Source organism: Nicotiana tomentosiformis, chromosome 9 (genome assembly GCF_000390325.3).
Source record: "Nicotiana tomentosiformis chromosome 9, ASM39032v3, whole genome shotgun sequence".
NCBI classification, from domain to species: domain Eukaryota; kingdom Viridiplantae; phylum Streptophyta; class Magnoliopsida; order Solanales; family Solanaceae; genus Nicotiana; species Nicotiana tomentosiformis.
The window spans coordinates 69,279,049-69,304,677 of record NC_090820.1 but is presented as its reverse complement, the minus strand read 5'-3'; the positions used below and the strand labels follow the sequence as shown (position 1 = coordinate 69,304,677).

At 35.8% G+C, this 25,629-nt stretch overlaps 1 long non-coding RNA gene across 3 annotated transcripts; it reads left to right on the top strand.

Moving 5' to 3' along the window:
- Positions 1 to 17,869: 17,869 nt before the first annotated feature.
- On the top strand, positions 17,870 to 22,291 carry LOC104112232 (uncharacterized). Of its 3 annotated transcripts, none has more exons than XR_011410890.1 (4): positions 17,890 to 18,059; positions 18,233 to 18,357; positions 19,938 to 19,987; positions 22,033 to 22,291. It is a non-coding gene; the product is annotated as an uncharacterized lncRNA (long non-coding RNA). The 3 variants fall into 3 exon arrangements; XR_689930.4 differs by lacking the exon at positions 22,033 to 22,291 and adding an exon at positions 20,896 to 21,218; XR_689929.4 differs by lacking the exon at positions 22,033 to 22,291 and having other exon boundaries at positions 17,870 to 18,059; positions 19,938 to 21,218.
- The last annotated feature ends 3,338 nt before the right edge of the window (positions 22,292 to 25,629 follow it).

Genomic DNA, 25,629 nt, shown 5'->3' with positions numbered 1-25,629 from the left:
TGTCATGCAACAAGATTTGCACTGCCGTGGCGCACCACACGCTGACCCACGTACCGCGGTAGTGAGGTTTTCTTAGAGTACTGCTCAAATTTCGATTTTTGACGTCCAGACTTGGTCCTCGACCCCCGAACACGATTCCGGCTTAATCCCTTGGGATTTTACTCAGACTTCAAGGCTCCAAATGGCTCGAATTCATTCCATAACATCTACATAGCTCGAAATCACTCCTACAAGGCATAAAACACACAATAAGTATAAAACACTACCAATTAATGCTCAAACATGAATAAAGTGCAGTGAATTAAAGTGTAATAAGCGACTAAAATACGTAAGTATAGCCTACCATCACATGGATGTGCATTGACATCAGACGGCTGTGCATTGACCAAAGATTGAGCAAAGGACTGGGATGGCCGTGATGACACTCCCCCCATGAATGTTGTTCTATCACCACCACCACCGGAAGAACCACCCATGTTACCCGCGGACCGAGACTTATTACTACCCTCTCGCTCCATTATATTCTTCAATTTATATGTCTCTGAGGCTTGAGAAAACTCCACCACCTTCCCATAGTTCATATCAGAATTCAAGGCAGCTGTAGCAGCCTCATTGATAACCAAGGGGCTGAGGCCCTGCATAAACCGGTGCACTCTTGCCTCCGTAGTGGGAAACATGTAAACGACATACTTGGACAGATGCGCGAACCTCATATGGTACTCCCACACACTCATACTACCCTACTTCAGGATCTCAAACTCAGCGGCATGGGCTGCCTTAGTCTCAGCAGGCATGAAATGGTCAATGAAGGCGCCGGCAAACTCACTCCACCTCGCCGGAGGGCTCCCCTCCTCACAGGAGTCCTCCCACATCTCAAACTAAGAATAGGCCACCCCCTTCAGGCGGTAGGAGGCCAACTCCACTCCCTCTGTCTCAGTACCACGCATAACTTAGAGGGTCTTGTGCATCACATCAATAAAGTTCTGAGGGTCCTCCTCAGGATCAGTACATGTGAACACTAGAGGATTCAACTGAAGAAACTTGTTCACCCTGGAACTAGTGGAATCCCTTGGATAACTGGAAGGCTTAGGTGCAACATTCGATCTCTGGGCCTGGGAATCCACTATCTGAACCAACATCTGTATGGCTCCCCTAAGATGCCCATCAAAAACACTGGGACCGAAAGCTGGGGCTGGAGGTGGAATAGTTGCACCCTCAGTAAGAGTAGGGATTAATGCAGTCTGAGCAGGAGTAGTAGAATCAGGAAGTGTAGTAGTTGGGGGAATATCCTCACCACTCGGGTGCTCACCCACATCATTAGGTTTAGAATCAACTACCACTCCTGGAGTGGCATTGGTTCCTTAGCCAGTTCTTTCTTTATTCCTAGGCGCCATATATTAAAAACTAAAGCAATGCACGAGTTAGAGGAGGAACAGTCTTGCAATCAGCTCTACGCATGATCTAGAACATCAAAGAAGGGTATTATTCCTAAATGCCCAAGTAGCCTCCTAAATATAGATGTGGTCAACAACACACCGATAAGAAGGACTCTACTAGACATGGCTCTGAGACATCCTAGGACACTTTAAAACTTTAGGCTCTGATACCATGCCTGTCATGACCCGACTTCGAGGAGCGCGACTGGTGCTCAATTCAAGATAACACGTCCAAGAAAGCCTGTACAATACCTCCTACCCGAACTCACCCATGAATAAAGAGAAGATCTATTTCATTAATTAGAGCAGGATACGATCATGTGAGCGACATCAATTCATTACTATTAGTTACATCATTAATAATTCTCGAAATATATAGACTTTCATAGTTTGAAGTGGGACATGTGATACAAATATAACATTACTAGTTTGAATTTCCCGGCACCAACATACAACCCACACTATGTCTACAGAGCCTCTAATAGATACAAAAGAGTTTTATGATAGTGTCGGTAACAAGGACCCGGCTATACCTCAAAACATAATGCACAAGGAACAAAAGATATACGACCCCGAAATGAAGTGGGGCTCACCAAGTCAGCTGGGAAGAGGGTGTACCACTATCACTGATCAAAGCTGCCTGTTGTGGAACCACATGCACCCATTAAAGAAGCACTCCCCCCCCCCCGGGCAAAAGGGACGTTAGTACTGGTACTAGTATGAAAACCGAACACCCTATTCAAGGATTGGAAGTGCAACATGAATGTGACGAATCATGGAAGATATAAAAGAGCTTAAATAGCCGTTAAAACAATAGCAAATTCCTTTAAAGCTTTCAATAACATTTATAAATTTCAAATTGGGGATCCTCTATAACAACCTCTACCACAATACCACAATTCTACACAAAGCGGCCATGTCGCCTCACCCCAATGTGGGCGGGTGGAGGTGTAATCATAATGCCACAATCTCTACACAAAGTGGTCATGTCGCCTCACCCCAATGTGTGCGGGTTGAGGTGTAATCACAATTTGGATTCTCAAAAACGATAATAGTTTGTACAAGAGATTTCCTTTCAAATCAAACCCTTTGGCACCTTTGGCCTTTACAAATATAAGTTCATAAGATTCCATCATATGAGATATAAGAATTTGATCACATTAATTTCGTACAAACTTTCTTCCCAAAAAGGGTTTAACATAATTAAGTCAAAATAGAGAATCATCAACACATGAGGGTTCTGACACGTTATGCAATTTGGTAATCAGTTTACTAGCTTGTACATCCTCAACGGTGTTTCAAGTTCAAACTACACACGATGGATTTTTGTAAGAATACGGGAGGTCCGATACTAGAAGAAGAGTTCAGTCTTCATACCTCGAAAGATCTTTCCGTGGTGTAACAATAACGTCCCGACACTCCTAATGATGCCAATATATAGAAGAGGGAAGAATTACAAGTACGATTAGAGAAATTCGTATGGCAAGAGCTGCTACAATGACAACCCAACCTTTTCTCAACCAATTCAACAACAAAACCACCCAATATTATCCAACAACTTTCCCATAATCCCTATTAGCTCATGCATGTGATAAGTCTACTCTCATCACCCATAACCAACCCAAATTTGAAATTGGATAATTGGGGAAGAAATTCTTACCTGTTAGAAACCCTAGCAAGTTCCTCTTGATTAAAATGCAAGGCTTGATCCGAGTTGAGTAGTGAAATCCTAGGATTCTCCCATTTCTCCCTCTAGAATAGCTCTCTTCTCTCTCTAAAATTTTAGATAATCCCTAAAAAATAATCCCTATGGCTAGATAAAATAAAATGGGGTCTGGCTATGAAATTAGGAAAAATGAACCACCGATGCATATATTCGGTCGCATATGCGACCGCATAACTATTACACCTCATGTTTTCGTACATGCGAGTATGTCGTAAGTCAAGTGACGTAAGCTCAGAAATAAAATCATATTTGAAATTATATCAAGTAATTTAATCATGTTACCTTGTATGTTACAAATATTTATGATCATGAATAACAAGAACCAAGAGTGTTGGAAGGCTTAGAAGCTAAACGAATCGAATAAAATAAGTTTCGTCAAAAATCGACATGTTGGGAATACTATAACATGTACTTTTGGGGTGAGACCAGGGTACTTAACATGATAAGGAGGTTATGTTATGAGTTATTTTATTTGTATGATAGTCATGTATTATGTTTTAAAGTCAAGCGAGTTGTGGAACAAAAGTTGGCAAAGGCCATCACAAGCGTTACACCATGTGCATCCCAAGGTGATGTATAATGAATATGAGACTTGTTAATCATAATTTAAATGAGTGTTAATTCAAAATATGACTATATATGATGTTTGTAAATAAAATATAATGTTTGGGAAATATCGGATTTTAGTTGCGGAAAAACATACTAAGGATTTGCCTTGTAATGATGCTTTTTGAGCAATACATTTAGTGTGTTATATGAGGTATTTTCAGGACATATTATATACCAAATTTAAGGTCTTGCAATTTAGTTTCCAACACTCTTAACCATTCATTCATACGACGTTCGGATAAAAAGATATGAGCCTCTGAAGAAGGGTCAATGCTAGAGTGCCAAGTTAGGGCCTCTTTGACTTTTCAAAAGTTGATATATATAGGTCTTGAGTCGTCTTTCTCTTCATTTTTCATAGAACGCGAATAGAGAACCCCCATAAACCTATCTTTAAGGTCTCTACATGGGTTTCAAAGAAGATTAACATCTCGGGTACGAAATCAAGAAGCGATAGCATTAGAACGATCCTTACGACGCAAGTATCATTATACCGCCTCTCTTTTTCTTTGTAGTTGGAGTTTTGTAAGGTACTTCATAGTTAATAAAATGCCTACTTTCTGTATTTAAGCTTTTAAATATTAAGGAAGGTTGATATATTCGTTTCCTAATAGTTAGAACTCACGGGACGGTGATCGAAAGCCGTGAGTTCGATTTATTCCACTTTTAGTGGACTGTTTTGTAGTCCACTCGTGTTGGCCTCTCGTGCTGATGATTTATGGAGTTTGGAATGATCCCTGGTTGCTCGTCGTTGCAGTTTCAGGCTACTTGATGACTTGTTGATTGGGCTTGTTGTGGTATATTTGGGGTTTTTGTTGTATTAAAGGTCCCAAATTGAAGTTAGGTTATTTTTGAGTTGCTGATTGTATTGTGTTGTTGTCTCGCCTATAGTAGGGTTGAGGGAGCATTAAAATTAGGGAAAATGCTTCTCCTTTTTTTTTGTTATAGATTAAGTTACTTTCGTTATATAAATGAGAGAGAGTCATTCGTAACTTGACAATAGCTTCGCTATCGTTGTTGTAGATTAAGGTGCAGTGAGCTGAGTTTAGCATTGTTATTGGACGGATTTCTATAAGGTATGTTAAGGCTATCCTTTCTTTCCTTTTGGCATGATCCATATGATACAACGAAACGAGCAAACACGCAACTTTCACAAGTGACTTTATTCTTAGAAGTACCAGGGTTGCCTATGTTCTTGATTCCCTATGTGTCCAATTATTATATCATCTGTTCATGGGTCTCAGAAAACACATAGGTTGATAAAGTTTATCCAAAGGCATAATGATCTTATGACATTCCGAGAGATCTTATTGAATTACTTCATTATGAATTGCATTCATTTATACATGTACATTGACACATGACCAGATGGTGTTATATGCGCGTATATTATATGTATATGGGTATGGGAAAGGTTACGGCGTTATATACGCACCACCAGCTGATCAACTGGTATATGTTGATGATTTCGCCCACAGAGGCCGAGATGATATGATGGGATGCCCTCAGAAACCTGATGATGTTATATATGCATATACATATTCACGATATGGCATTTATATGCATATGCATGACATTATACATATTCATTATTCACAGAGTTATTCAGACTTACAAGTTTAGTTCCTTACTCCATGTTTCTTTCATGCCTTACATACTCGGTACTTTAATTGTATTGACGTCCCTTTTTCCTAGGGATTCTACGTTTCATACCCGCAGGTCCCGATAGACAGGTTGACAGTCCTCCTAGTAGGCTATCATCTCAGCAGAAGGTGTTGGTTCACTCCACTTGCTCCGGAGTTTCCTATTTGGTCAGTATGCTTTGGACATGTATAGATTGGTATGGCAAGGCCTTGTCTTAGCCTTTATGATGTTTATATACTCTTAGAGGCTTGTAGACATATGTCATGTATATGGATGATTGTATGTCCTTGTCGGCCTATGTTTTGAGTGTACAAATCATAATTTCGGTCATATAGGCTCGTATGTCACATGTATGAGTTTGTATACCATGTTGGGTCATCCTATGTCGAGTATTCCCTTATGTTTTATTTTGGTTATCTCATGACGGCCCTTCTGGCCCACTCACCCATGATGGTATAATAAGAAAGATATGTTATGTTGGTACTCGGTTGAGTAAGGCACTGGGTGCCCGTTGCAGCCCTACGGATTGAGTCGTGACAAAAGTGGTATCAAAGCAGTTATATCCTAGGGAGTCTACAAGATGTGTCTAGTAGAATCTTGTTTATGGGTGTGTTATGCACCACACTTATAAGCAGGAGACTATAGGGCATTTAGGACTTTCACTCTTTCTTCTTACTCTAGATCGTGTGGTAGAGCTCAGTTGTAAGAATTCAAACTCCTAAATTCTATTTTATTTGTAATACAATGATACCTACATCCAGAATGATAGTTGGTAAGATATTGAATGTGGATGTGGAAGAGTTGAGTTAGAGGAACTCAATTTTGCATCATGCTTATAATGAGTAAATGTGAGGTCTTCAGTGTATCATGTGTGTGCTAAGATGTGTAAGCTTCTTGATAAGGAGCCCTAAGGTATGAATATCTATCCGCCTATGGTTTAAAAAAGCAACGAGAGAATCATAAGGTAGATACAAGTTTCAACAATTAAAAGGATCAAGGTGAAGAAGGGTACGAGGTACCCAGTTAGTGATGATTGATTATCAGTTACAATTCAGGTAGATAAATATAAGTATTCTGAGTTACCTTCAACAGTAATAGAGATATATACACTTGACAATACCCATCTCAATTATGACCTATGGGAGATAACAAATATAGTTTAAGAGAAGAATGGGATATCAGGATCCAGTTAGGGTTAAAGTAACCAAAATGGTGGATGGATTGTTAGCATTAGCTGATATTTCTGAAGGATATTACAAACGTGGTAATAGTTCTCCTTGTGAGACACCCAGGTGGTGCACTCTAGAATAGTACAGTCAGATATGAATACTAGAATATTCAGAAATTTCAGAAAAGGAATAAATATTTACCTTATATGATTCCCGCCCCCAGAAAAAAGGAGAGAATGTTAGGCATCCTGAAGAGCTAGTGAGATGAAGTAAGGGGAGCTAAAAGTGAAAGAATATTTTATTGAAGTTTTCAGAATAAGGTGATAGACAGAAATACTAGCAGGAGAATAAGAATAGAGTAAATGAAGCATTATGAGTAAGATGTGATAAATGGGTAACAACAGTAAATCAAAATATGATAATATGACAAAGTCTATAATCAAGTGAAGGAAAAGACAAAAGGAGACAGGCCTTGAGACAATAAAAGTATAAGCCATGAAGTTATATCCCCATTTCGAGAAATGAGTTGGTGACTCGAACATGATTACCAGAAGGCTAAGTTAGACCAACGGAGTAATAGAAATCAGTATGGGCTAGTGAACAAGATAAAAAATTGAACATGAATTAGGGATCAAAGGAATTGATAATAGTCGGCATCATGAGAATTTCAGAGATCGTGTTTCGGCAATAACAGAATGGATAACAAAAGAATAACCTTTAAAGGTCATTTAGGAAGACGCTTCCCTAAAGCAAGCATTGTGAGCAGTGTTAAGCTTAAGGGACTAAGTGTGCCAGTTAAACTATGTGTCACCTTCGTGCGTAAGAAATTCAGTTATCCATGGTATAGAAGGGTTACCGCAAGACGAGTAAGAGTCCGTGAAGATGTGAAAAAATGCCAACGATGAAGAGGTAACTATGGAATAGTAAAGGAAGAATGTGGTAGAAAGGCGAAAGGAATGAGAATACATTTATTTAGATCCTACATATATGATACGACTCCAAAACATTATGCAAGCACGATACCGGGGAGAGGCAGTAAGGGTTCCAACACTAGATGTTATTGATAAATAAGTACAAATGAACACTTGATACATAAGGAGCCAGTGTGAGGGGTAAGTTAAGACAAAGGACATAACCCAAGAGATAACGCAGAATATAGATATAAGAATGGACCAATGAGTAGTTAGTAGTTGATTCAGGAAGAGCCTAGTTATGGCTAGACAAGAGGATAAAGACAAATCAGTAGATTGTGCAAGATAAACATAGTGAACCCCAACATAGTGAACTCAATCTCGCAGATATGACGTCATAATCCTTGAGAAATATTCAGATAGGAGTTGGGGTAGTTAAAGGAACTGTATAAGTGTTATAGAAATAAAAGAGAGTGCCGCTAGGAAGATAGTCAAATATTTCAGTTCAGAAGGAACCCTACGAGCACAAGGGCGCAGAGGTAAGTAACTAGGGATAATTATAGGCGAGCAAGGACATCAAAACTTTTGTCAGGTATATGATGTAATAAGCTTGCAGCTTTACAAGAGTCAGAGAGTCTCTCCTAAGTACTACAATGAATCACTAGCTGAGAATATGAGGAAGAAGGCTTCACCTAAGCATACTGACATAAAGAAGAAATGGTCTTGTAACAACAGTCTCACTACAACATTGTATGTACTCCATTAGAAAGTGGCACATATCGTGGCTAATGAACGGGAAGAAGAAAAAAATCAAAAGTGATATTTGAGATCATATGAGTTTCAGAAAATTCCATTATTCGTGGGCAATAAGACAAGCCAAGAAGTTATGCAACAAGTGGCAGAAAGACCAGGAAAAGTAATTGCTTATGTTTAAAGACAACTAAGAAGGCATGAAAGGAAATCTATAGTACTAGCAAGTTAAAGGAAGGTTGCAAGTAGTATAAATAGATAGGCGTAGGTCGCAAACTAAAGTATGGTAGAGTGATAAGGTTTTAGGTAGATAGGAGTAGGGATAATAAAATGTGAGTGAGAAGGTGACAAGAATAGGTAAGGCCTCGGGATTAAGCCCATCAAATCAAGAGAGCTGATAGTTTCTTTAAGTTATAGAAAGCTCAATATAGCATGAATGAACTTGGAGGAGTCTAAGACTAGGAGCAATTAGAAGAGATGAAATGTTGCCCTCGTAGTTGAATAAGGGTGTAATTGTGATAGATAATAGGATGACATTTATGCCTTTGATTGAGTAATAGTTTAAAGAAAAGGGATTTCATGAATTGCACATGATTCGAATATCCACCCCCCCCCACCCCCATAAGATGAATCATGTTGGGATGCTATGAAATACGGTTATTGAAGTATACTATCATCCCTAGGTGCATTGGGTAAATTACTTCAGATGTTCCCCGATGAGATGTGAGCCTTAGTGACAATGTATTACGTAAAAGGTTTCAAGTTATCAGTGGTAGATTATGGATCAACATTAAGGTGAATCAACAATGGATGGATACAAGTTACAAAGTATGAGATGAGATTAGGCTGTCACTATTAATATGATTAGTAATGAGGAAGTATTAAAGGACTTAGATTTATACATATAGATAAGCAGCGAGAGAGTAACCTAGAGTTGTGTAGCAGACCTCGATAATAATAAATTGAAGTAAGAGTTATGGTATAGTATGCCCTACCTAGTTGTAGTAAATCCATAAGCATAGATAATCGAGGCTATGAAACAAGATATAGCAATAGTCGTAAGTTCGACATAGTACGGAGCGAAGAACTTTAGTACACATATAGATTCCTAGAGGGGTGGATAGCTTGTCATAGTTCTGTATATATTCACAAAGTGAGGCCTAGAGATTGGCTAAAATCTAGAGGAAAAAGGAGAGAAGAGTTACATAGGTGCACATATAAGGACAGAGTCGTACAGGCTGCATGACATAAGGTAGCAACAGTTACGATATTGGAAGAATTTCGACCACATGTCGTGGTGTGAGAGAGAGGCCTAAAGGAGGGAATGCCCTGGCCTTTGGATTTATTCACAAAACATTTGCCTAGATAGAAAGGGCAGTATAAAAGTATTCGTAAGAGGTATAGATAATGAGATTGATAAGCGCATCAGTCAACATTCGAGGACGAATATTCCAAGGGGGGAATGATGTTACACCCCATGTTTTCGTACGTTAGAGTATTTCGTAAGTCAAGTGACGTAAGCTCATAAATGTGATCATCTTTGAAAGTATATAAAGTAAGTTAATCATGTTACCTTGGATGCTACAAATATTTAAGACCATAAATAACAAGAACCAAGAGTGTTGGAAGGCTTAGAAGCTAAACGAATTGAAGAAAATAAGTTTCGTCAAAAGTCGATAAGTTGGGAATACTATAACATGTACTTTTGGGGTGAGTTTATGGTGCTTAAAATGATAATGAGGTTATGTTATGAGTTATTTTATTCGTATGATAGTCGTGTATTACGTTTTAAAGTCTTGTGGAACAAAAGTTGGCAAAGGTCATCACAAATGTTACACCCAGTGCTTCCCAAGGTGACGTATAATGAATATGAGACTTGTTAATCATGATTTAAATGAGTGTAAAGTCATAATATGACTATATATGATGTTTGTATATAAAATATAATGTTTGGGAAAATCAAATTTTAGTTGCGAAAAAACCGACTAAGGATTTGCCTTGTAATGAAGCTTTTTGAGCAATACATTTCGTGTGTTAGAACGATCCCTACGACGCAAGTATCATTATACCGCCTCTCTTTTTCTTTGTAGTTGGAGTTTTGGAACATACTTCATAGTTAAAAAAAACCTACTTTCTGTATTTAAGCTTTTAAATATCAAGGAAAGTTGATAAATTTGCTTCCTAATAGTTAGAACTCACAGGACGGTGATCAGAAGCCGTGAGTTTGATTTATTCCACTTTTAGCGGACTGTTTTGTAGTCCACTCGTGTTGGCCTCTTGTGCTGCTGATTTATTAAGTTTGGAAGGATAAAGGGTGTGGAGAAACGCCACATGTGGTAGGGTAGTAGGTTGGTCGCTCTTCGTTGCAAATTCAGGCTACTTGATGACTTGTTGATTGGGTGTGTTATGGTATATTTGGAGTTTTTGTTGTATTAAAGGTCCCGAATTGAAGTTAGGTTGTTTTTGAGTTGCTGATTGTTTTGTGTTGTTATCTCACCTATAGTAGGCTTGAGGGAGCAGTAAAATCAGTGGAAATGCTGCCCGTTGTTTTGTTACAGATTAAGTTACTTTCGTTATATAAATGAGAGAGAGTCATTCGTAACTTGACAATAGCTTCGTTGTTGTTGTTGTAGATTAAGGTGCAGTGAGCTGAGTTTAGTATTATTATTGTATGGATTTCTATAAGGTATGTTAAGGCTATCCTTTCTTTCCTTTTGGCATGATCTATATGATACAACCAAACGAGCAAACACGCAACTTTCACAAGTGACTCTATTCTTAGAAGTACTAGGGTTGCCTATGTTCTTGATTCCCCATGTGTCCTATTATTATATCGTCTATTTATTTATCTCAAAATATCATAAGATCATTATGACATTCTGAGAGATCTTATTGAATTACTTCATTGTGCATTGCATTCATTTATACATGTACATTGACCCATGACCAGATGGCATTATATACGCGTATATTATATGTATATGGGCTATGGGAATGGTTACGGAGTTATATACGCACCATTACTTGATCAGCTGGTATACGTTGAGGATTTTGCCCATAGAGGCCGAGATGATATGATGGGATGCCCTTAGAGGCTTGATGATGTTATGTACGCATATACCTATGCATGATATGACATTTATACGCATATGCATGACATTATAAATGTTCATGATTCACAGAACTATTAAGACTTACAGGTTGAGTTCTTTACTCCATGTTTCTTTCATGCCTTGCATACTCGGTACTTTATTTGTACTGACATCCCTTTTGCCTGGGGACGCTGCATTTCATGCCTGCAGATCCCGATAGACAGGTTGACAGTCCTCCTAGTAGGCTATCATCTCAATGGAAGGTATTGGTGCACTCTACTTGCTCCGAAGTTGCCTATTTGGTCAGTATGTTTTGGATATGTATAGATCTGTATGGCGAGGCCTTTTCCTGGCCTTTATGACGTTTACGTACTCTTAGAGGCTTGTAGAAATATGTCATATATATGGATGATTGAATGGCCTTGTCGCCCTATGTTTTGAGTGTACAAATGATCATTTTGGTTGTATAGGCTCGTATGTCACACGTATGAGTTTGTATACCATGTTGGGTCGTCCTATGTCGAATATTACCTAATGTTTTTATTCTTGTTATCTCATGACATCCTTTTCGCCCACTCACCCATGATGGTATGATAATAAAGATATGTTACGTTGGTACTAGGTATAGTAAGGCATCGGGTGCCCGTCGCGGCCCTGCGATTTGGGTCGTGACAATAACACTTTTGTGGTCCGCAAAATGGACTGCATAATAGCCCTCCGAAACTGGGCACTTCTGTGCAGGTATGCGACAGGAGTGCGTTCCGCAGATCAATTCTGCGATCGCATAATGGACCGTAGAACCTCCTTCCAGAATTTCTCATGTTGGTTCTACGACGGATGTACGGCTCGTGAAACGCTTATGCGGTCGCATAGCTGACCGCAAAACAACCTCCAAAATTGGCTCATTTCTATGTTTCATTCTGCGGCGGATCTACAGCCAGCGGAGTAGTTCTACGATCGCATAATGGAATGCATAAATGCCATGTTCTGCAACAATTTTTCTTCAACTCCCCAACTCACTGTTCAACCCAAAAAGTCTGTACCGCGATGAGCTTTTTCTATAACCCTCAAATACATTAGCCTACCTCGGCACCACGAAACCCCGAGTTTTAGGTAAACTTTTATGGGGCCTTACACAAACCGAACTATACGTTCCATGGTCTTGGTCTTGAAAAATATCGTATCAGAGCTGAATATCCCTTAGTACGATAGGGGGTTAAACCTTAGCAATCAACTGAGTTTAGGCGAATCCCACATCTTTGAAGTTCCTGTAAACGTTCGCCAAGGATTTAAGGTTTTAAAGGCCAAGGTAAGCTAATGTGTTTGGGCAGGTTGTAGACCGCGGTACGGATTTTTGAACTTGCAATGCATCGTGGGGTTGGTAGAAGGAAATTTGTAGAAAATGGCATTTCTGCAGTCCATTTCGCTACCATGGATCGGTTCTGCTAGCTGCAGAACCATTGCAGATGGGATCTGGAGCAACTTAATATTAAGGGTCATTTCGCGGTCCAATGTGTGACTGCATATTCATTTCGCGGACCGCATATACGTAGCATAATCGGTATGGGAATTTTTGAAAGGAGATTTTGCGATCTAGTATGCAAGCGCAGAATTATTTTGCAGATCGCGGATCCACCGCAGATCTAACAAGAAACAAACCAGATCTTGGAGACTATTTTGCGGTCCAGTTCGCGGACCACACAACCTGTCTGTGATGCATTCCGTGATCGCGGATTTGTCTCGAAGGGTCATTTTTTAGAATTCCCTAACCTGACTCTATTTCAATATAAGACTTAAGAGGGTCGTTTATGTGGGAGAATCAATTTATTTTTTAGAGAGAGAACACTCAAGAAAGATGGGAGGAGAACTATAACACTCTTACTCTTCAATTCTTGCTCATCTCTTGAAGATTCAAGGAGGCTACTCACAAGGACTTCCACCAAATAGGTAAGGCTTTATCCCAAGCTCACATGAAATGTTCTACAATTAAATTATGAGTATGACTTTCATGATGGGGCTTATGGGAGGGTGATTAGAAGCCATAAGCCTTTACATTTCGAATTTGGGGTGCATGAGAAGAATGTGGGGTGTGGCTCTTGAGTTGGGGATGAATTGTTGGGCATGCATGTGCGGTGAAGGTGGTATGGACGTTGTTTAACTAGTGTGGGTAAGTTGTTGTTTGAAATTGGTTGTGGGGTGAAGGATTTCCATCATAGAACCTTGCAGTCGATTTCGCCTATTTGATGTTTGATGATATTCCAAAAAGGGCTAAACCTATGAGCACCTTCCTAATTATGGTTCAATTTGACTATGTTTCTATAGATTGAAGTTGTTAAGGGTAGTGGGACATTGTAGTAATCCTAAGGAAAGCTTAATCAAGGTATGTTGGCTAAACCCCTTCCATAGAATTGGACTCTATGATCTCCGTATAAATTTCATTTATGGTTGTCCAAGTTCCTATTCTTATTATATCAAAGTGCCATAAATAATTGATGTATCAAATGTTTATCTACCCAAGTCATATTTTAATTGCTCTCATCATAACATGTTCTCTCTTTGGAAATATTTCAAGTATGATTGGTTTATTAGCCGCTTATGAACTCAATCCATGATTCCATTAAAATCACTATGCTCTCCTTTTGTGATTATTTCCAATGTGTTTTGGGCTCTTATGCACTTATGAGTTGAAGATATTATTTTCCCAATGTTTTTAAATGCTCTATGATGATCCATGACAAGAAAAGGAATGAAAGCATGAAATATGAAATGTGGGTCATCGTGCCAAGAATGAAGATTAACAAGTATGACCAAGAGTGCCAATGAAATTAAAGATTTTATGAAAGGCTATGAGATGAATATAATTCTTTTATATGATAAATGTTTCTAGGAGTATCGTTAGGTCACCGAGGAAGAGTAGGTTGTAAAGGCCTAAGCCTGAAACTACATGTGCCGGTGTAGGAGATGATTGAGGGATAAATTTACGTTTATGATTTGTTGAGATTATTCCCATTGATTGGGATGGATAACTAGCAAAGACAGCCCGAGACTGTTACACCCCATGTTTTCGTACGTAAGAGTAAGTCGTAAGTCAATTGATGTAAGCTCGAAAATAAGATCATCTTTGAAAGTACATAAAGTAAGTTAATAATGTTACCTTGGAGGTTAAAAATATTTAATATCATCAATTGCAAGTACCAAGAGGGTTGAAAGGTTTAGAAGCTAAACAAATCGAAGAAAATAAGTTTCGTCGAAAGTCGGCAAGTTGGGAATGTTATAACCCATACTTTTGGGGTGATACGAGGGTTCTTAACATGATAATGAGGTGATTTTATGAGTTATTTTAGTCGTATTATATTCGTGTGTTAAGTTTTGAAGTCAAACGAGTTATGAAACAAAAGTCGACAAAAGTTGCCATAAGTTACGTTCATAATTTTACTTAATATTTAGGTCTAATGTTACTGAGAATTTATCTCAATGTGATTGGAATTACAGGTTCATCCACCAACCAAATTGAATATCTACGAGTCTAGTTTCCAATGCATTAAACCGTTTATCCATACGACGTTGGAATGGAGAGATATTCACATTTTTGCGAGACTGTACAAGCAGCTCCCTTTGGGACCCACAAGATCGATTGAAGATTATCTTGATATATAAAGTTGTACCTTTCGCCTCTAAGCTTCATTTCGACCCAAATCAGACCAAAAACTATCTCCAGACCTCCTAAACATATCCTTAGGGTTCTGAAGCAAGTCCATCATCCGCAACTCAAAAACAAGAAGCGAACACATCAATGTGATCTTTACGACATAGGTAAGACTTTGTTGTCCTCCTTTCTCCTTATAACTCGAGTTTTGGAAAGAGATTTGTGGCTAAGGAAGATTTTCACCTCTGTATTTTATCTATACAATCATAATTAAGGGTGTGGTTCAAAGGGAACAAGGTTTGGAAGCAAGAACACAAGAGGTATGTAGGATTTTCGTTTCTTTTTTGGCATGATTTGGTTTAGCTATGTTCTAAGTTTCTTATTGATTCTTTAAGAGTTGTTCCAGGGAAATTTCAGCTTGTATGGTATTCAATTCCATATGTGATTTATGGAAGAAACTAGTTTAGGTTGGACCTTGAAAACACAACAAAACCAAAAATGGGAGAATCGCCCATTTGGCCTATGCCATCCGGACTTCCGTTTGTTCCGTTCCTTTGATGTTTTTATGTATACCTAACCCCTCATGTGATCCTAATTGCTTCATTTAAGATTATATAAGATTAATTATAATGTGTTCATGCTTAGATTATTCCTAAATCATATTTATACTTTCATATCACAAGTTAGCCAATATGAGTCAACATGACATTCACAATTCCGTTTTGTCGATTGTTTGACACCATTGTGGATAACTGGATGTCATTTAGTTTGATGTTATCATCTTGGCAGGGTATCCATTTCTGTGTATATTGTAGTGCTTGCTATTGTTTTTGGGGATCATCCATTTTTAGGAAAAACTCTACCGAAATTTTTGGAAATTCGAAAAGTTTGACAAATCTTGAGTTCCTTGGTTCTAAATTGATTCTAGAGGGATCGTAATGAGTTAATTAACTTTAGTATCTCATGTACATACTCGTTTTATCCCTAAAATGAGGGATATATACCATAAAACCAGTCGGGTCTATTGACTATATATTTACCTACTGAGGAAATATATCACATAACGCCAATCATGCATGTTATGTACGCGTATATAGCTACAGTTTGAATTGCATGACTATACATGAGGCTAGTTCAGTTGTATAGTTACCTGGTTGGGGGAAAATAGCCCATAACACCAGACATGTACCAGTTCAGATACTTGTTTAGTTTCAGTTTAAACTTCGGTTCAATTCCAAATCAGTTGCTAGTTCAAACTCTTGTTTAGCTTTCAGCTTATATTCAGATTTCGAGCTTACAATCATACTTTATTATGCTTTACATATGCTTTCCATCCTACATACTTTGTACATATCATACTCATATCCTTTCCGGGATATTGCGTTTCATGTCGCGCAAGTAGAGATAGATCAGCGCTTGAGCCACATGAAAAGGCTATCCACCAGCTGTTAAAGTCATTTTGTTTACTCCCGGAATTGCTTATCTTTTGGTAGGTGTACAGTCAGCTAGTTTGGATATGACGGGGCCATGTTCCGTCGAGTACTTGCTCAATTCAGAGGTCTGTAGATATGCACATGTGCAGTTAGTGTGTTTATATATCAGCTTGTGTTAGCCTTGTCGGCTTTCCAGATTGTACAGTTCTTATCAATTATGCTTATGTTTGTTCAGTTTATCAGTTATATTCATGATTAGTAAATTATCAGTAGGTTTAGTGATGATCGGCACTTAGTGTCGGTTATCCATCGCGGCACTAGGCTGGGTCGTAACAGTGTCCATGTTGGGCAGATTGTTATATTGAGTATGTGACCATGCCAGACAGATTGTGATATTGGCACGGGAGTTATCTGTGCAACACATGAGTTGTCCGCGCGGTTGTGACTGATAAAGTGGGCACGAGGTGCCACGTGTATATGATTCATGATTTGAGACTCGTGATTTGTGATTATGAGGTGTGGTACCTCGGGGTGATTTTTGTTGTAAATCTTGTGTCAGGACGGTTTGATGATTAGAACTATCGTTGTTTTCCCTTAATTGCTTTCACTTGTATTTTATTTGTGCTTTGACTATTTTTGTTGTTTTATCACATGATTACCCTTCATTGCCATTTATTTACTTTACTTTTTCCGTTGTTAGCTTTATATTGATATTCCGTACAGGTTATTTGACTAGTGAGTGTCTTGACTTGACCTCGTCACTACTCTATCGAGGTTAGTCTTGATACTTACTGGGTACCGATTGTGGTGTACTCATACTATACTTCTGTACATTTTTGTGTAGATTCAGGTACCTCAGAGCAAGCTGCGCATTAGCGAGCTATTTTGTCAGAGTTGTTGTGGATACTTCAAGGTATAATTGCATGTCCGCTTGCAGGCCTCAGAGTCACCTTCTATTGATTCTTATTATTGTTTACTTTAATTCCAAACAGTGTTATATTTAGTGATTTCTAGTGCACTCTCAGTAGAGCTTTTGACTCCGTACTATCAGTTTTGGAAAAATGTATAACTATGATCGTTTTAGCTATGTATGTCATTTACTGGTTTATATTTAATGGTTTAAATATATTAATAAGTCAACATGTGCTAGGCTTACCTAGTTCTAGGGACTAGGTGCCATTACGATCTAAGGTGAAATTTTGGGTCGCAACTATAAGTTTTAAAAGTAGTATAGATAAGAAAAAATCTCTTTTATAATTGCAATGATCCTCTTTGTTGTTCCATCTTATTTGATTTGCATGCTTACTATATGCAACTAATTACCTTTTAAAGTTATTTCTTAAAACGACGTGTAAAGGAAAGTGAAAAGTTTTTGAAACATGGTCGACCAAGGGTATATCTGTAATTTCATCTGATTTAGCTTGAATTTTTATTGCTCATAAGTCAAAAAACACGTGTCCTTCCTAATATTCTTCATCTAGAATTCTCTATAGCTTAGTCCTCCAACTAGCTTTCTTTCACTTTTTTACTTTGTCCGGTGTCTATCATTTGAGCTTCTATCTTTTTCTAATTTTTGTTATACCACTGCGGTAGCCCAGTGGTTAATCCTTCTTACCCATAGTTGAAGACAGAGATGAGTAGACGAGGTATGTGCCAATAAGTTTATTTCTTTTCAGTTCTTTCCACATTTTAAGCGTAGACTACTACAAAGGGAATTGTTCAAGCATTTGGACTGCTTCTCTTGTTAAATAAATAAAATAGAAGATCGTAATTCGACTCAAGGTGGTGGAATTGGTGACAGATTGTGCTCTTGATATAGGTGGTTTAATGAATTGAGATGGAATCAGATTTCGAATGCAACTGTGTTTCACAATTTGGGATAAAGTTGTGTGCTACTGCAATATCTGTGCCGATCAAAGAAAACGTTCAGCTTGATTCTTGCCGGTAAATTGCTATTTTAAAAGTGTTTCTGTATTCTCATGTGTTTTCTTTATTTATTATATTAATTAGTTAAAGGTCGATTCTTTGCTAATTTTGAGGTGTAACCGCTTTGAAATTTTGATTTATTTTGAGGTATATAACTGGTGAAATGTTTGATAATCGCTCATTGAAATTCTGATGTATAACCCCCTTTTTTAGATTTGTCGACATTGCCCAACTGCTTTGCGCATTGGTTCCTCATCTATGCTCTTATAGTCCCGTTCTTTCCCTGACCGAGTTTTTTCTTTTCCATTATTTCTCTTTTATTTTATCTTCAAACATCCTCTTGAATGAGGTTTGAAGTTGATCCCTTGATCCGAAATGACAACTTTTTACTTTACTTCCTTTATTTGGTATTTCAACTATTAAAATATTTTCAGGAGTTGCATAATGTGCTTTCGTTGTCAATATAATCGATATGGAGTATGTGAATTTAAGATTATAAAGGTGATAACTTGGTAATTAGTTTTTGAATCACTTTATAGTTTATCGGAAAAAATAAATGAGAGGGGGGTATTTTCAGCTTGCACCTTTAATGTACTAACATACATTAGCTCTGGTCAGCTAAGGTAGCAGGAAGACTGTGTAGAAGGTCGTGAGACTATAAAACACTCACGACATGATTGTTTTGCAAGAAACTTCATTGTGACTAGCTGAACAATAAAAGCTTAAAAAGCATCGAAAAATAATCAATAAAACATCATGAAAGCTAGATATGGCTGACCAGCTGCAGTAGGAGCAACATCAGGAATGCCTTTGAAGAAGGATTCTATTATGCCGTGTCCGCATTCAGATTGCATATGCTTAAAATGTTTCACTACTAGTACCAGAAAATGATATTCTGACTTAAAGCAAATATATATCAATAGATCAACCTGTTAACTTCGAGCAACCATCTTATAGTAGAATTTGTTTAATTCATTTCAGATGTAATTGAAAGCACAAGTATTGACATATTTCGCTTTTCCTTTCTTTTCTTTGGCACGTCGTATAATACTAATCCGCTATCCGAATTACAAAAAAAGGAATAACTTATCAGTAAAATATTAGAGTAGTTAAGAATAGTTAAAGAGGAGAATAATAAGTGGGAAGAATAAAATATGTTCTTAATCCATTTGAAATAGATCTTAGAGTCAAATAATATGCCAAACATAAGACTCATCAACTGAGATCTTTCTCCAAAAGATATCAACCAGGATATCTTCCTATGATACTTTTTAATTCAACTGAAACATTTTCCAAAGAATTTTGAGGAAAATATTGCAGAGGTCATAAAATTTGGCAAAGTGGACGATTGACAGTTACAGTGGTGGCAATTATATGGAATGCATCTGTAAGTTCATGTGGAAAAAGCATGATGGAAGTCACAGTTCTTGTGCTTTCCCTATGAACACGATTCTCCCTTTGGGGTGAATTCCTGCAACTAACAAGAAAATGTTAATATTCATTTAAATGCAAGAACTATTTTTAGTAACTATTGTTATTAAAAATCATTCAGTTCTCTACTTGCTGATTTTTCTTTCTAATCCATTCTAAATTTTTAGGTGTGCAATGATGGAAATGCGTGCCTGGTCTATATGAACTAAAATCCCCGGTCAGTCAATAAAGTTTCAAGGTTTTTATTCGGAGATTAATATCATCACTTTCTGTATTTCAATTGCTCATGCACAAAGATGTACTAACTTTTTGTGAATCAATTGATATGTTGTGATCAAGTTAAAATAACACGTTGGTGGAGCTTTTTCTAAAAGTAATAAATGTAAGTTGTCTTCCTACAATATTATGATAGGTAACAACCAGAGTTCTTTATAAAGTTTTTGATGGAAATTAGGTATGACTCTTCAAGAAAGAGTTGAATGCCTACATTTGTACTTTGGGGTAAAGACTGCTCAGGGCCTTCTGAGCAAGAACAAAAGCCATAAACAAAAATAAGTTAATAGAATTCAGAAACTTCCTGATCGAGCCAAATGAGGGCTCAGGGAGAGTTACACATTAAGAAGAACTTTTGACTAACTTATTAATTTTTAAATTTTGTTTTTATCTATATTATGTATAAAAATGTGTATGACAATACTTGATTTGTTTGTTGATAACTTTGGACTTAAGATGTAAGCTATACTTCAAATGAGAAACTAAGCTCTTCTGAGAATTTAAAAGTTTTATTTGTAAGGCCATGGGAAGGAGGAATTTTAAAATTTTTATTTTCTTGGAAAAGCATGGATCTTCTGAGTGCTTGATTCTGTTTCTAAGTAAATTTTGGTAAATGGTACATGTTGACATGTGTGAAGATCAATCTTCTATTGTCTCATCCAGTGCTATATAAATATTCATAAGTTTTATCTGCACCTATTTTCATAATTATGACCATATATATGTCTCTTTCCTTTTGTTTCTTTGTCATTTGGGTCCTCCCGATTCCTTTTAAAGGTTAGCCATGATAACTATATTGTAGGATAAATTGCTTTCCATCTACTGAGTATGCTATTCTTGGTTTATTTGTAGGTTGTGCTTGATACTTCGATTCAAAGATTGGTGGCTCAACTGAGTTATTTTTAAGAAAAAAATCTGAAATGCTTGTGTGAAGAAAATTTAATCCGATGAAGTTTAGGGGGACATAAGAGACACATTGTGACGTTTTTCATTAGTTAAATGATTTTGTTTGCAAACACTTGTTCCTTTTATGGAAAGTGAATGCTATAGCTTTTCACATTTTTGCCTCTGCACAAATAGAACGATTTTTTGTATTTCTACGGCACAAGATGGTGTGATACATTTATTTCCTATTATTATTATTATTATTATTATTATTATTATCAATTTGTATATGCATATCGCTAAAACAATTGTGTGAATTTTTGTTGGTGTGTTACTCTCTATCGTTTTGTTTCTTATTTAGTCAGATTGAGAAACAAATGCTCATTTTATCCCAAATTATTGTTGTCTCCAATATCATCCATCGGTTTATCTTTATCAATAGCACTTGGAAACTAACTGCTTGAATTTTTGTTCTTTAATTTTACGGTTTGAGGCAAACTTAGAATATGGTACTTTGACTTTTATGTTGGACCCGGGCTCTGCACGGGCATATACCTATGGAATTTTTAATTCCTATACACTATTTGAAACTTTATTATCCTCCCTATTCAAGTTTCAATTTAATTACATATTATATACAAATTTACCAATTATATATACTTTAGGAATTAAATGAGTATCTCTTTATATTAGGAATCAATTATTTTCCATCCTTATTTTCTCTCCCTCCTGCGCTCTCTCTCTCCGTCTCTCTCTCTCTACGTCTCTCTATCTCTCAATCCCTAATTCCAGTAATGTAGAGCAAAGGGAAAGAGAGCAGTAATTCCATGCTTATTGAAATTTCAGCAATGTAGAGTTGAAGGTGTTGCACAATTGGTGTTCAAATTAAAATAGTCAATCAATAAATTTTGAAGGTGTTTGACTCGCCACCATTGACAGCCATTAAAAAGCCTTGAAGCTTTGAATTCAAATTTGGGTTTTCGAAAACCGTTATTTGTTTGGATTGGGTGTTGTTGCAAACAATTGGGAATATTGTTTGGCGTTTATATCTCAATTTTGAGGGTGTTTTGGTGAAGATTAGACTTGATTTTGGCTGAATTTCAGATTGAAACTCGTCGAATTCGAAGAAGAAGAAGAAGAAGAAGAAGAAGAAGAAGAAGAGGAGGAGGAGGAGACATGACATACATTATACTTATGAAATTGTAGTAACTTCTTCTTCTTCTTCGTAGTAAAGTTGTAGCATAATTGTAGAAAAATTATATTATGTTGTTTATATATTTTTTTATTTATTTAAATATTGTATGAAAGTTGAACAATATTGTATAAAAATTGTATTTAAGTTGTATGATATTGTAGTTGTATATAACTGGGTAAAAATAATGTATGAAAGTTGTAGATAAGTTGTATAATATATAATTAGTTGTATGAAATTTATTTTTACTATGTATAAATCAGATACAAAATATACAAAAGACATATTATATAAAATTTGTATAAAAATTGTATTTAATTGGTATGATATTGTAGTTGTATATAACTGGATAGAAATAATGTATGAAAGTTGTAGATAAGTTATAGATAAGTTTTATAATATATAATTAGTTGTATGAAATTTATTTTTACTATGTATAAATCAGATACAAAATATACAAAAGACATATTGTATAAAAATTGTATTTAGCTGGTATGATATTGTAGTTGTATATAATTTGGTAGAAATAATGTATGAAAGTTGTAGATAAATTTTTAATTTGTATGTTGATGTACCATATATTGTTATTAGAGATAGAGATTTTGTGTTTAGTTTGAATATAAATATGCAATGAAGTTTAGATTCAGTAGAAGTTCTCTTTTAGATCTTGTTAAAATCCATCCCAAATTCTACTGTATTACATACACTTTTTCTGGGGGAAAATTTTAACATTTGAAATTATTGACTAGCAAAATTCACCTCTAATAGAATGAGCAATTTGACTGTAGTTACACTTACCCATTGGAAGTCCTTTTAATGAACTGAAAGTTGCTTTTATATTTCATATATGAACTGATTAGTCAACGTATTCATTCAAACATGACTATGCTTTTTAAAAATAAAATAACACGATGGAGACTGAAAATAAAGAGAAAGACAAGCATATTTTTCAGAAGACAAATATTTTTAACCCAGAATGTATGGAAGGAAAATTTGATCATCATGCTATTCATCAGAATGGATAACACTTAGAGAGTTGGGTGGAGAAAAATAGCTTCCATGGTTACCGTATATTAAGGCGGAAGAAAAATAAGGAAAGAGGAGGAGAAAAAGAAAAAGAAAAAAGGTGTAACTAAATCCCTCGATTGAAGGCATTAATAATGGATTGAGAGCCTTTTAAGGTGAAATGTATATATTTTGTAGATAAAACTTATTTAGGTCGGGTAATTAACTAAACGTGGACATTTTTGGTAATAAAGTTTCAAATAGTGTATAGTAACGAAAAAATCCCTATACATATCTAGTGTTAATACTACAAGTTAATACATTGTGTTTACTCTGTTAGGGTTTCTAAATCAAATATAAAACTCATGGATCAAAATTTTAATAAGCATATGAGGATTTATGTGGGGAAATATTTTTTTTGGTTACAAAATTAGCTAAACAGAGTCAATATTGATCAATTTTAAGAACTTTCACTTTCCTTTAATTTTTATTTTTATGTCAGACATATTTTTAATAATATTTACGTCATTTATTTCAAAAAATATTACTCCATATGTTAACCAATTTGACTGGATACGGAGTTTAAGAAAAAATGAGACTTTTAAAATTTGTTGTCTTACACAAGTCATAATATTTGTGTGGCTATAAAAGCTTCTCGTTGAAGGTAGAATTGAGAGTTTAAGCTAAATTACTTCTAAATTTAGCAAGGGGTCATTCTTTTTTGAACGGACTAAAAATGAAATAGATTCACATAAACTGAAACGAAAAGAGTACTCATGATACGAAGTACAAGCGCAACGCGCGTAGCGTAAGATTGAAATATTTTAAGATCCAAAGCCTAGTTATGCAAGATTGACTGCCTTGACATCTTACTACAGTCTACTCTTAATTTTATTGATATAGTCAGATGCATGTTCCAACTCATCCGTAGGTCCTTCAAAAGATATCAAGCCCGGTGCTCATACTTGTAGAAATATAATCTATATCCATATACTATATTAAAAGCACGAAACTAATTAAACCACGCTTTTAGTCCATGACCCACTATTCAACATTATACGTTTTTACTTACCTTATTCACGAATCATTTAATAAGAATAATTATTCATCGCAAGTATCTTTCTTCCGTTTAAGCCATTCTTTTCTATAATCAACATATGACATAATAAGATTTACTATTTGACACACTTAGCATAGGTTGCTCAAACTTTGAAATTAATAAAATTAAATTCTTACTTATTAAACTATGTAGGAAGTCTAAATATTTAGGACTTTTAAATAAATAAATATTTCAAACGCCTTATGTAAATTATATTTTTATTTAAACAATGTAAAGTAACTGTATTAATTCCATATTACCTTTGACTATATATTACCTATAATGCATCTTCATATTATATTTGAACTACTTCCTACTCAAACAATATATTTTCTATTTACTGTTTTTTTTTGTATAAGGTTTAAAAACTACACTCAATAATTAGAATAAATAACTTGGAAAATATATACTTAACAATTTAACAGAGGGAGAGGTAGAGGGAGAGATATAATGGTTGGCAGGAATTTATAACACTAATGATTCTGCAAACATAAAAGTTAAGTCAAATATCAAATCAATTTCTTTAACGCTTTAGGAATTGAATTCTTATTTGATATAATTATAACATTTAAATATTTACTACACATGATTTTGAAAAATTACAACAATATCATTTAAATATGTTTGTGTCTTTTGCATAAGTTCACACTTACATAAAATAATATATTATATGGAATGACATGCACTATGGTGAAATGATTGCTTTTAAATAAAATATAAAATAACAGGCACCAAATTATTATATGATGATAATTTATAAGTAAAGACAAGATTTTGAAAAATATATCAACTATTTTGAAAAGAAAAAGAATTTGTACACTCTTTTATTTACAAAGAAAAAAAACAAACAATTAACAAAATAAAGTGAATTGATAAAGGGTTAATGCACATTAGCGTTCCTATATGCACAATGCATCAAATAAATAACATATACTCATGAAAAAAAGTTTAAATTTCATTCTTTTGGACATGTTATATTATTCACATCAAACATCCGAAAAAAAAAGTTTAATGAAAGAAGCTACCCAAAAACTTTCAGTTGAATACTTGAATAATAAAGAAATCCTATAGTTTCTTGTGGTGTAAGAACTATCGGGAGGGAGAAAGAAAATAAATTTATTTGGCGGGCGAATAAAAAATATTTTTTTTAATTGTATAGTCATTAATATAGGTACACAAGCAAAGCGCACGGCCTAAAACTAGAATTTGCACAAACACTACAAAAAGAAAGACTACTCCCAAATATTGTTTATACCGTAAGTAAATACTGAAACAAACCGGAGGAAAAATTACTAAAGTGGATTCATACACCAGACATGATTAACATTTATTGTTTTCAAGAACTCAGCAATTTTTTGTTAATTTTTATTTTATAATGCAAAACTATTTTGAATATTAGTTATGT